This window comes from Lissotriton vulgaris, chromosome 1_1 (assembly GCF_964263255.1).
Source record: "Lissotriton vulgaris chromosome 1_1, aLisVul1.2, whole genome shotgun sequence".
NCBI classification, from domain to species: Eukaryota; Metazoa; Chordata; class Amphibia; order Caudata; family Salamandridae; genus Lissotriton; species Lissotriton vulgaris.
Window position 1 is genome coordinate 268,745,072 of NC_141685.1, and position 14,161 is coordinate 268,759,232.

The window sequence follows — 14,161 nt, forward strand, 5'->3', positions numbered from 1 at the left end:
ACGCCGCAGTGTTGAGTCCTCCTCCGTTGAGGGTTCACGCCTGCTGCCTGATTCCTGCCTGCCTCGGAGTTGCTCCCATGTCCGCCTGCCTGGTGTCCCCCTTTTTGCCCTAATTTTATTTTCACTGCCTGTATTTTTATTTGCACTGCCTCGCTAGGTGTCTCCTCATTTAATTAGCCTTATTTAATTTACTATTTAATTTAAAATACGACCGGATTTTCCCGCCGCTGCTGCTCCTCCTGCCTGTACAGCCCCCGCTCCCGCCTCCCAGCCTCTTGCCCCGCATCCCTCTCCTACTTAATGGTGGCCGCTGCAGGGTAGCGCGAGTAAGACCATGACCTCTGGTCTGGGTCAACTCTCTCCCCAGCAGTTCCGCAGCACCGACACCACACTGCAGTGTTGAGTCCTCCTCCGGTGAGGGTTCACGTCTGCAGCCCGATTTCTGATCTGCCTTTGAGCTGCTCCCATCTTCGCCTGCCCGGTGACCCCTTCTTGCCCTAATTTTATTTTCAATGCCTTTATTTTAATTTGAACTGCCCCGCCAGGTGTCTCCTCATTCCATAAGCCTTATTTAATTTACTATTTAATATATCACAGTTTTTAACACTGCTGCTGTCCCTCCCCACTGCACAGTCCCCGCTCCCACCTCCCAGGCGCTCATCCCACCCCCCCCCTTACTTAATGGCGGTTGTGCACCGAAGGCAAGCCCGCCTGCGCCCGTCCACGACCCGACAGCAGCCAGTGACCCTGGATCTATGACACCCCTCCACTAAACGCCGCTGCTCTCCTCGCACTCGACCCCAGAAGGAATAACAACTATCAGAGATCGATACTGAACTCCACCCACGGGCAGTTCTCCTGCTTACACTGCCAACAATCCTTCACCATTGACAGCGCCCTCACTACCGCTGAATCCACGGCGGACGCCCATACCACCGAAGCCCTGACGTGCGCTCCTTACACAAACACGCCGTAGATATCTGGGACCTGCTCAATATTCTCTCGCCAGATGTCGCCTTTTTCACAGAAACAAGGACCAATGCCATCCCATCCCCGATATCACCGCCGCCATCCAAGACGGATACAAAATCCAAAGAAAGGACGGCCCCCACCACCCAGGAAGAGGACTCGCCATAGTCCACAAGTGCTCCCTCAGTCTCTCCACCTCCAGCCCGAGAGAGCCCCTCTCCAACACAGAGAACCTCCACATCCAGATCCAAACCAGCCCCAGAACCACCTTGCGCGGGACCCTCGTCTACAGACCCCCCTGGGCCTCGCGCCTCCCCCTCTACCACCATTGCCGACCTCGTCGCACCCCATGCCATCACCTCCACGGACTATATCCTCATCGGAGACCTGAAGTTCCACCTTGACAACCACAGCGACCCAACTCCACCACCCTCCTTGACAACCTCGCAAATCTCAGATTGAAGCAACTTGTCACCACCCCCACCCACAGAGCCGGGCACACCTTCTACTTCATCTTTGCAGGAGGGATATTCACTTCAGCCCCACCAAGCAGCCCCTCTGGACAGACCACCACTGTGTGCACTCCATCTTTAACACCACCAGCGCACCCAAATCTGCCCCACACCTGCCACGAAGGAACTTGAGTAAGATCACAAAGGAACACCTCAACACCACCCTCCTCTATGACCACCATGACGGATGCCAACTCCGCAGCCAAAGAACTATACCACTGGATCGCTGGCAGCGCCGACAAGCTTGCACCCCTCCGCCACCCATTCAAACAACGCCCCCTGAAGGCCGCCTGGTTCACCACTGGCATCCAGGCTCCTGCAGACGTCTCAAGAAACTCTGGCGGAACAGGAAACCCATGAAGACCAGAACAACTACAGGATTGCCATGAATGAATACCACCAGTGCATAAGAGCTACCAAGCGGACCTTTATCAAGAGAATATCCACACCAACGCGCAAGTAACGCAAAAGAACTCTTCAACATCATACAGCAGATCACCAACACCCCTCCCCCAGCGAAGCCATGGATGTCACACCATCTCAGGACCTCTGTAACAAGCTCAGCTCCCACTTCTACCTGAAAATCAAGGCTCTCTATGACAACTTCAGCAAACAGACTCCGGACACCACCACCCTCTCCACCACCGACAACCAGCTGACTATCACCACTTGGAAACTTGCCACCACTGAAGACACTGCCACGACCATGAAGTAAATCCACTCAGGAGCACCCACGGACCCCTGCCCATCGCACATACACCACAGAGCCGCCGCCGCCATAGCATGCGAACTAGGCCAGACCATCAACGCCTCCCTCGAATCCTGCATCTTCCCCGACGACTGCAAGCAGGCAGAAGTCAAGCCTCTCCTCAAGAAATCCTTGGCCGACATGACGGACCTGAAAAACTACCGGCCCAACGCTCTCCTTTCCATCGCGGCCAAAGTCACAAAAAGATTCATCAATGCCCAGATGACCACCTTTATCGAAGAGAACTCTATCCTCGACTCCTCACAGTCCGGATTTCACAGTAACCACAGCACCGAGACCACCCTCCTGGCGGCCACTGATGACATCCGCATGCTCCTCAACCAGGGCCACACTGCAGCCCTCATCCTACTAGACCTCTCTGCAGCCTTCGACACCGTCTCACACGGCACTCTCGCAGCCAGACTCCACGATGCTAGTATACGAGGAACGACCCTCGACTGGATTCGCTCCTGTCTCTTTGGCAGAACCCGAAGGATCAGACTCTTTCCCTTCCACTCCAAACCTACAGAGATCAACTGTGGAGTACCTTAAGGCTCTTCGCTCAGCCCCACACTCTTCAACATTTACATGGCCCCCCTTGCTGCCATCGTCAGACAGCATGAGCTCAGCATAGAATCTTACGCCGACGACACCCAGCTCATCCTCTCTTTCACGAAGAACCCTGAAGACACCAGACTCAGCTTCCAAGAAGGAATGAAAGACGTCGCAGCCTGGATGAGCGACAGCTACCTAAAACTAAACTCAGAAGACAGAGGTCCTCGTTCTTGGACCCTCCCCTACTGCGTTGGATAGCTCCTGGCGGCCCACTGCCCTCGGAAACCCACCCACCCGACGGACCATGCCCATACCCTCTGCATCATTCTAGACTCCTTCCTCACCCTGACCAGCCAGATCAACGCTGTTGCCTCCAACTGCTTCAACACCCTCCACATCCTCCGCAAGACCTTCAAGTGGATCCCCCCGAATGCAGAAAGGCTGTCACCCACGCTCAACCAGCAGACTGGACTACGGTAACGCCCTCTATGCCGGAATAAACAAGACCCTGCTAAACAAGATCCAAACCATCCAGAACACCGCAGCCAGACTCATTCTTGTAACCCCACGACACAAGCACGTGACTCAGCACCTACGAGACCTCTACTGGCTCCCAGTCGAGAAGAGAGTAACCGTCAAGCTACTCACCCTGCCTACAAATCCCTACACAACATCGGACTTAAATACCTCAACAAATGAGTCCCACGTACCCAAAAGGAACCTCCGCTCCGCTGACTTCGCTATGGCAGAGTACCCACACATCTGCAGAACCAGAGCAGGTGGAAGATCCTTCTCCTACGTCATAGCAAAGACCTGAAATGAGCTCCCAGTCAACATCAGACGCTCCCCCACTCTGCACACCTTCAGGAAGAGCCACAAGACCTGGCTCTTCCACTGATCCGGAGACTGCATCCCCGCCCCCTCCCCTCCCAGCGCCTTGTGACCTTGATGGGTGAGTAGTGCGCTTTATAAACCCCTGGTTGATTGATTGGTTACTGTTAAAAAATGATGATTCCATCTCTCTCTTATCTTTTCAGGAAAAACTGCTAAAAGCTAATGTAGCACAATGTCTCTGCTCCCACCTGGAAGTGTCCCAATTCTTAAACCGGTCTCAAGCCGGATTCAGACCTGCACATTCCACTGAGGCAGCCATCTTGTCAGTGGCAGATAATGTGTAGCAAGAATGTGATGAAGGCTCCACTCCTGTATTGGTTATTCTGGATCGGTCAGTGACCTTCAACACAGTCAACCATAATATATTGGTGGACCATGTCAAGGCCGCTGGGTTCTGCAGTTCAGCTTTGAACTGGATAAATTCTTTCCTGGACAATCAGTCTGGCTTGACCCCTTTAGGATGCAAAAAGTACAACTGGATTGTGGAGTACCACAATGCTCCTCTCTATTCTCAAATCTGTTTAACATCTACATTCATCCTCTCATCTAAGCATTAAGTAATTTAACTGTACAGTCTACAAATAGGCAGACAATTTGCAGCTACTTCTGAGGCTGTATGGCTGACATCCACAACAGCTTTGACAACCAACCCGGAAGCCAACCCACCCTACCATCAGCTGAATATCTTCCCCCCGTTAACACCCTTAACGCCTGGAACCCAATCACCACTGAGGACACCATCCGCCTGATGAATTCCATCCACTCTGGATCCCCCACAGACCCATGCCCACACCACATCTTCAACAAAGCAGACTCCGTCATAGCTCCGCACCTCCGAGACGTCATCAACTGCTCCTTCAACTCCGCTACCTTCCCAGAAGACTGGAAACACGCTGAACTCACCGCCCTTCTGAAAAAACCAACAGCAGACCCCACCGAACTCAAAAACTACCGCCCCATCTCGCTTCTTCCATTCCCGGCCAAAGTCATCGAGAAAGCTGTCAACAACCAGCTCGCCGCCTTCCTCGAAGCCAACAAATCCCTCGACTCCTCACAATCTGGATTCCGAGCAAAACACAGCACTGAGACTGCCCTCATCGCAGCAACAGACGACATTCGAACTCTACTGGACAATGGAGACACAGTCGCCCTCATCCTCCTCGACCTCTCTGCAGCCTTCGACACAGTCTGCCACAGCACCCTTTTACAGCGCCTCAGAAACATCGGAATCCAAGGAAAGGCACTGGAGTGGATCACCTCGTTCCTCTCCGGAAGAACCCAGAGAGTCCGTCTCCCACCATTCAAGTCCGAGGCCTCTGAAATCATCTGCGGCGTACCACAAGGATCATCACTCAGCCCCACCCTCTTCAACGTATACATGAGCCCCCTCGCGACCATCGCCCGCCAACACAACCTCAACATCATCTCTTACGCGGATGACACTCAACTGATCCTTTCTCTCACCAAGGACCCCAGCACCGCCAAAACTAACCTACACGAAGGAATGAAAGAAGTCGCCGAATGGATTAAACAAAGCCGTCTGAAACTGAACTCAGACAAAACAGAAGTCCTCATCTTAGGTAAATCCCCCTCTGCATGGGACGACTCCTGGTGGCCGGAAGCCCTCGGAAATGCACCCATCCCGACAGACCACGCACGGAACCTTGGCGTCATCCTAGATTCTTCACTCTCAATGAACAGACAAGTCAGCGCCGTATCCTCTTCCTGCTTCAACATCCTTCGCATGCTCAGAAAAACATTTCGCTGGATCCCCTCCGAAACAAGGAAAACAGTCACCCACGCTCTAGTCACGAGCCGACTGGACTACGGAAACACCCTCTACGCAGGTACCACCGCCAAACTCCAGAAGAAACTACAACAAATCCAAAACGCCTCAGCCAGGCTCATATTAGACATCCCACGCAACGAACACATCTCTGGCCACCTTAAAGACCTCCACTGGCTACCCGTCAATAAGAGGATTACTTTCCGACTGCTTACCCACGCACACAAATCACTCTACGACATCGGACCTGATTGCCTAAACTCTCGACTGTCCTTCTACACCCCCTCCCGCCATCTTCGCTCTTCCAGCCAAGCATTCGCCACTGTCCCTCGCATCAACAAAACCACCATGGGAGGCAGATCCTTCTCATACCTGGCTGCCAAAACATGGAACTCACTCCCCGCTTACCTTCGCCTCACCCAGAATCACCTAGAGTTCAGAAAACAACTTAAAACGTGGATATTTGACAAATAATCCCCCTCCCCTCCCCAAGCGCCTTGAAACCCTCTGGGTATGTAGTGCGCTATATAAATTTTATGACTTGACTTGACTTGAGTAGTAATTATCTCAATGCAGATAAAAGGGAGATCGCCATCATGAGCAGTAAAATAGACTTTTGAAATGACTCATTTTAGCCCATAGTAATGGGGGTTTACCCCTCACCCCCCCCTCCTCCCCAAAGAAATGTGCTAAAAGCCTGGGGAGTCGATATTGATAATCAGTTATCCTTAAGACCTCAGCTTAAAGCAGTAATCTCATCATGTTTTTTGAATCTCCAAAGGGTCCAAAAAATAGTCAGATTTCTTACTTTTGAAGCCCTGGTCCCAGTGGTCATGATTCTGGTCATCTCCTGGAATGACTATGGCAATTCACTTTTTTAGGATGCAGTCTCTTTAGACAACATATCTCTTTTTAGTATGCAATATAAAGAGTCCAGGTATCCCTTATTGGTGGTCATTGCTCTAGCAAGCCTAAGGTGCTCTATTTTGGGTAGCGTGGTTGAGCAGCCTTAGGTTTATTGGAGAGCAGTGTTAAACATTTGTTGCACACACATAGTCAATAAATGATGCACAGACTCAAAACGGAGATCCACACCAATTTGGAAAAACAGCAGGTATTTTTATATATATTTTGAAACCAAGAACCTCGTAAATAGTTAAGTACTTTTTCAGATAACTTTTTTCAGAAAATTAAATCCACACATTTTAGCCCCCGGGTGCAACAGCGGGACCTGAAAGCCTAGGATTGTGGGGTACAACGAGCAGAGATGTTGTGGCTTCTCCACGTAGTCACCCACTTGGGGAGTACAGACTTTGCATACCTTTGTCACGGACAGCACACACTATGTGGAAGGCAAGAAACTACCAAGACCATAAGGCATAGGAAACCCACAGGGGCGGGTCTTCAGGTATTTAAGTTTCCCTGGCTGCCAGGACAGTCGTATGGCCAGTGATCAAGGGCGTGGCAAGCCCGAAACATGTTTGGCAACTTCTGCGGGGGGAGTGAGCATGATGTTCCTGCTGCCCACAATTAAAGCAACCGACTATCTTTCAGGTGTGTTGGCGTTTCTACATGGGCTAAAATGTGTTGGATTTAATTTGCGGCGCGCCTCGTCGCGGAGATGCCCCGCTGCTGTAACAAGCGGCCCTGCAAATGCGCCGGGAGCCCCCGAGTGCAACAGTGGGACCTGAAAGCCTAGGATTGTGGGGTACAACGAGCAGAGATGTTGTGGCTTCTCCCCGCAGTCACCCACTTGGGGAGTACAGACTTTGCATTCCTTTGTCACAGACAGCACACACTATGTGGAAGACATGAAACTACCAAGACCATAAGGCATAGGAAACCTACAGGGGCGGGTCTTCAGGTATTTACGTTTCCCTGGTTGCCTGGCCAGTGATCAAGGGCGTGGCAAGCCCAAAACATGCTTGGCAACTTCTGCGGGGGGAATGAGCATGATGTTCCTGCTGCCCACAATTAAAGCAACAGACTATCTTTCAGGTGTGTTGGCGTTTCTACATGGGCTAAAATGTGTTGGATATATATATATATATATTTACTGAAAAAAACCATAGGTTTAACACTCGTTATAGTTAGAAATTAGCATTTAAAAAAACCTTTGAAATTCACTGAAAAAACCATAAGTTTCACACCAGTTATAGTTAGCTGGACATTTTACTCATACAAAACTATTGAAATTCCGACGTTATAGTTAGTTGGACTCACTATAACTCGCGCTTCCGCAATCCACTGTTGATGATGGCACATATTACATCATTCATGACATGGTCAGTGACATCACTGATGACATCACTGATTGGAGGAGGTGTAAACACCACCTGCCAGTGCAAGCATTGCTCCTGAGCTCTGAATGCGGGGCTCTCACCTCCTAAGAAGTCAAAAGGATGTCAAAAGGATGTCTGTGGTAAAGGCTGGACTGTACCAGTCAGCAAGCACACTAGTGGACTAGTAGGTTTTTGGGGATACCTCGAAGTTACCGTCTGGGTGCATGTATTAATAACTCTATCATTGGAATCAATGTGGGTTTATTAATACAAGATGTTTGATACCAAACATCTTTGGTTTCAGTGAAATCATGTAATGTAATGCCTGTATACTTGTAAAGTGCACTGTTACCTCGTTACGTGGCGTCCTGGCGCTGTATACCGCTGGGGAACCCGTAGCTGAGGAACTCATATTCACCAGTGTCCACTACATATCCTTAAGATGGCTTCACAGTATACTTGAAAAGTCTATGAATCGACTTAGACATCACAGGGGCGTATCTGCTTAAGCAGATATGTCCACACGCGTCATATAATGCACCATGCCTAAGGGTTGTAAGGCCTGCTTGTGTTTTCATTTTTGTCTGAATAATGTCACACAGCCTACATTGGCAATTTGAATGAATGTGGTGAGGGGTCCCCTTAGGGTGGCACAACACTTGCTGCAGCAAATAGGGACCCTCTTCAGTACCCATGTCCTAGGTACCAGGGGTACCATCTACTAGGAACGTACAAGGGTGCTAAAGGTATTTCCAATTGGGGAACAATTGTACAGTTCTAGGGAGATCTGACACTGCGGACCTGGATAGCAGGAACCCATTGCACTTCTGTCAAAGTGACAGTGTCAAAAATGGGCACTTTCTTACAACTTTATATTGGCTTACAGAATTTTTTACTTACCAGATGAACTAGTTACTTACCTTCAGTAACGATGGATACAGTATCTACCTGTGGATTCATCACCGTTTGAATATTCCCAATGTGACAGCATTACATGGAAACATTTCCTTACAGCTCTCCGATGTCAACGAGGACGTCAAAATGCCACAGCTCAGCACACGACCCCACATTACGTTATCGGAGCCATAAGAAGCCCCTGTGGACATGCTGACGTCAGTTTCCAACAATTCGTTTTTGTGTGCCTTCGAGGCGAATGGGTGAAACCAACAGTATCCATGTAGAAGCACATGGTAGGTCTCAAATGAAAGACAAACAGATATTCTAGAATACATACCTATTAAAAAAAAAAAAATATATATATATATATATATATATATATATATATACATATACATATACATATATACACACACATATACATATATACACACATTTATAAGTATAAACAAAATCTATAACGTACAAATACCTATTTTTTTGGCATATGCAGACAAGTAATGGAGGAAGCCAGTAGGTCAGTGAGGTATTCACAGGTAGATACTGTATCCATCAGAAAAAGGCATACCGAAGGAAAGTAACTTGTTCTTCGGATGGATACATCTACCTTTGGATTCCAAACCTTTTGAATAGAATCCTCAAGCAGTCCTGCACTCGGAGGTCGGTGTCTGTCTACCTATCCTAAAAAATCCTGGAACACTGAGCAGGCAAAGTGACTACCTCACTTCAGAGGCTAAACAATAATGCTACGCAAAAGTGTGGAGGGAGTCCAAAGTTGCCACTTTGAAAAATGTCGACCACAGGTAAACCTCTAGCTAAAGCTGAAGTGAAAGACTTAGCTTTAGTAAGATGAGCGCAAATACCTTCAGCTGGCTCCTTTTTTGAGGCTTCTGTATATCAATAGTTCATGTTTAACCTGACTTCCGACAGGTTAGTGGTTGCCTAGAAATAATTTCTACTAAATTAGGTGGCTCCTTTTTAGCCATTCACTCACACCAAGCGCGTCTTCAGAGCAGCCAGCAGGCTTCGCTCATAATTCGTGTCCTGGGATGGGCGAACATAGTGCAGACCAAGCGTTCTACCAATTAATTCACCTAATCACTTCAACATTACCATCGTATGAGACATGGTCTCCTCAGTCCGCAAAGTGGAATTGACTTGGCCACTTGGTTCTTCAACGTTAATTCCGCGTCCCACAGCACTAGATTGATTTCAATCCCTCCCTCAATCCCTCCCTCTCCACCTAAGATGTGTCCTCCCACCCCCATCTAAGGAACCCTTCTACAGTCGCCCCAATTGGTCTTGAAGAGACCCCACAGGGGCCAGGCCCGTACTTGTCTGGCTTCTCTCCCATTGTGGATTCTTGAGAGCGATGGGTGCTGCTTTCAGTCCAACTTACCTCCCAGGACCCTCCCGGTCGAATTCAGATTGCTCACCTTTATATGTCCTGAAGATGATCTCAGGTTTATGAGAGCGAAACGCCGTCGACCCCCTACAACAGGAACTCCTTACCTTCTGTAAACTACTGTGGAGTTCCAACTACTGTTGTCAATGTGATGTCCTCGTTTTAATTCACCCTCACTTTATCACATCACGCCACTGTCACTTTTTTGTGTGAGCACCTGAATATTATAATAACGAATTGTGACAAAATAAGGAAAATGCTACTTGCCAGTATGCATCTGTTCTTGGCATGTAGAGCTGCAGAGTTACACCATATGCATAGATGGCCACCTAGTGTTGGGCCCGGATGTTTGCAGTTTGTTTTGTTGTAGAAAAGTCTTTGGAAGTCACGGGATAGGTGACTTCTCCTTTGGATGATACTGCGCATGGGCATCGGCTACATCCCCAGATTGTTTTTCGCCATTAGGAAAGGGATGGAGCTGTACAAGAGGTAGTGATGTCCATGTGATTTGTATCTAATTAAGATAATACTGGAACAGATAAAGGCAGCCGGGGCGGCGGGTGGGCGTGTGCAACTCTGCAGCTCTACATGCCAAGAACAGATGCATACTGGTAAGTAGCATTTTCCGTTTGAGGCATATGACCTGCAGATTACACACTATGAATAGATTGTATAGCAGTACCCACACTTAGCGGCGACCACCAGTATCTGTTGCAGTTGTTTGAAACAGTGTTTTTAGTACAGCCTGGCCCACAGTGGCTTGTTGTTTAGTTTGCACATCTAAACAGTAATTCTTTGTGAATGTGTGCGGTGTAAGCCATGTAGCTGCTCAGCATATGTCATCTAAGGGAATGTTCCCAAAGAATGCCATTGAAGCCCCTATCTTTCTTGTTGAGTGGGCTTTTGGAGGAATTGTTAACGTACGTTTTGCTTTTTGGTAACATATTTGTATGCATTTAACAATCCATCTGGCGATCCCCGATTTTGATATGGGGTTGCCTTAATGTGGCGGTGAAAAAGACACAAAAAATTGTTTTGTTTTACGAAAAGTTTGTGTCCTTTCGATATAGTACAGCAGTGCTCTTTTGACATCTAACGTGTGCAGAGCTCTTTCTGCGACTGTTTGAGGCTGCGAGAAAAATGCGGGCAGCTCAACTGATTGATTTAGATGGAATGGTGAAATGACTTTAGGTAGGAATTTAGGATTAGCACGAAGAACCACTTTGTTATGATGCATTTGCAAAAAAGGTTCTTGAATGGTCAATGCTTGTAGTTCGTTAACCCTTCTGAGAGAAATAATTGCTATTAGGGAAGCTACTTTCCAGGTTAGGAATTGCAATTTACATTTATGTAATGGTTCGAAGGGAGGACCCATTAACCTTGTAAGGACAATGTTCAGGTTCCACACTGGTGCTAGTGGCGTTCTGGAAGGAATCATTCTTTTGAGTCCTTCCATGAAAGCTTTAACCCCTTCGCTGCGGCGGCTATTCCGCCGCAGCGCTAAAGGGGCGGGGCGTCCGCGCGGCGGCCGCATGCTGGTGACAGAACCGCTCCGTCACCAGCCGCGGTTGAGCTATGCTGGTGACGGAGCGGTTACGTCATGACCCACCCTGCTCATTAGAACGCCCGCGCAGGCGCGAAAGCAGCGCCGCGCAGGCGCGGCTGCTGGGCCATGACGGAACCGCTACGTCATCAGCACAGCTCAACTGTAGCCGATGACGGAGCGGTTCCGTCATCAGCAGGGGAGGGGTTAATAGCTGGTACTCTAAAAAGAGATAGATGTTGTCTATTTTGTAAGTATGCTGCGTTGGCAGCAAGGTGTAGTCTGATAGACATATAGGCTAAATTACACTTTTGAAGGTGTAATAGATATCCTATGATGTGTTGAATAGACACGTCTAAGGGATTTATTTGGTTGTTTTGGCAGTATATGATAAAGCGTTTCCACTTAGCAGCCTAACATGCATTAGTAGTGGGACGTCTAGCTTCTTTAATAATGTTCATGCATTCTGGAGGAAGGTTGAGGTAACCAAACTATGACCTCAGGAGCCAGATCGCTAGGTTGAGCTGAGCTGGGTCCGGGTGTCTGATCTCTCCATGTTTCATAGGCGTCGAGATAGGTTTCGTTTATGCTGTGGTTCTACAGACATTTGCAACAGCGTGGTGTACCACGGTTGTCTGGCCCAAGTTGGAGCGACTAGAATGAGCATCAGGGAATGTTGTTGTAGTTTGCGTACCACTAACAGAAGTAGTGGGAGAGGAGGAAAAGCGTACACAAATAGTTTTGACCAGTTCATCCATATCGCATTGCCTTTGGACAATGGGTGTGGGTATCTGGCAGCAAAGTTTGGGCATTTTGCATTTTCGTGGGTGGCAAAAAGGTCTATCTGAGGTTGTCCCCACATTTGGAAGAACGGATGAAGAACTTGCGGCTGAAGTTCCCACTCGTGGATCTGCTGTGTTTGTCGACTTAGCAGATCTGCGATAGTGTTTTGTATTCCAGGGACGTGTTGGGCTAAGAGGAAGATCTTTAGCGGTATAGCCCATATCCATATCTGCTGTGCTAACAGAGAGCTGCAGAGAGTGTGTACCCCCCTAGTTTGTTTATGTAGTACATAGCTGTCATATTGTCTGTGCGGACTAAGACAGCTTTGCCTGACACTTGAGTTTGAAATGCTTTCAAAGCTAGAAACACAGCTAGCAACTCTAAATGGTTGATGTGGAGTAGCTTTTGTTGCGATGTCCATCTGCCTTGTATGGTGTGATGCAGTAGATGGGCTCCCCAGACGAGAGCGATGCGTCCGCTGTCATGACTATTTGAGGAACTGGCTCTAGAAACGGTCGCCCTTTGGAAAGGTTTTTTGTGTTCCACCATTGCAGAGAACGAGGAGTCCGACCGTCTACCAACACTAGGTCTGTTAATTGACCTTGAGCCTGGTTCCATTGGCGTGCTAGGCACTCTTGAAGTGGACGCATTTGCAGTCTTGCGTGAGGTACTAAAAATATGCAAGATGCCATCATCCCTATGAGCTGCATGAACACTCGGTAGCGAGTGTTGCGGTTTGAATTTTGTTAGGAGAGTTTGTAGACTTGTTATCCTGGCTGGAGAGGGATAAGCTAGTGTTAGTTGGGTGCTTATTGTAGCGCCGAGGTACTGTTGTATGTGCGAGGGTTGCAGATGAGATTTGACGTGATTTACCGTGAATCCCAAGTTGTGAAGCAGTTGAATAGTAGCGTGAGTGTGTTGCACACAGTGGCTGTATGAGCTGGCTTTTATGAGCCAATCGTCCAGATATGGGAAGACATGAATATGTTGTCTTCTTAAGTGTGCTGCTACTACTGCTAGGCATTTGGTAAACACCCTTGGCGCTGTTGTGACTCAGAATGGGAGCACTTTGAAATGGTAGTGTTGACCGTCTAGCACAAATCTGAGATATTTTCTGTGCGCTGCTGGGAATATGGAAGTAGGAGTCCTTGAGATCTAGAGTGACAAGGAAGTTGTTTAGTTCCGGTAATGGGAGGACTTGTTGGAGTGTGGCCATATGAAAATGATCCAACTGTATGTAAATGTTTAGAGGTCTGAGGTCTAGAATGGGTCTTAGAGATCCATCCTTCTTTGGTATTAGGAAATATAGGGAATATGCTCCTTTGTTTTTCTGATGCTCTGGAACTATTTCTATTGCATTTGTCTGCAGGAGGGATATTACCTCTTGTCTGAGCAATGTTAAATGTTTCTGTGACATTGGACGGTGCTTGGGTGGTATGTTTGGGGGGTAGATGTTAGTTCCAGATTATTTAGAGCACCCACCTGTCTGATGTGATGTTTTCCCAGGATGGCAGGTATTGTTGGAGTCTTCCCCCGACAGGAGTGGAATGGGGTGGGGGAAGGGAAGGGGAAGGGAGTCATTGGGCAGGGGTAGAGGCAGAGCGTGAGTTGTTATTTTTGCCTCTGCCTTTGTTATTGTTACCCCTGTAACCACCCCTTTGGTAGCCTTTGCTGTAAGTAGACTGTGTAGGGGCTTTGTACGAGGTAGAAGCTGTGTCTGAAGTATATCCCCTGGTGGCACCTCGATAGGATGAGGGACAAAATTAATGTCTGGGAGCCTGCAACTG

At 48.4% G+C, this 14,161-nt stretch overlaps 1 protein-coding gene across 1 annotated transcript in view; it reads right to left on the reverse strand.

Annotated features, from left to right (window-relative positions):
- HECTD3 (HECT domain E3 ubiquitin protein ligase 3) overlaps window positions 1-14,161 on the reverse strand; it is a 376,275-nt gene that overhangs the window by 101,536 nt on the left and 260,578 nt on the right. The gene's annotated exons all lie outside the window — the stretch shown is intronic.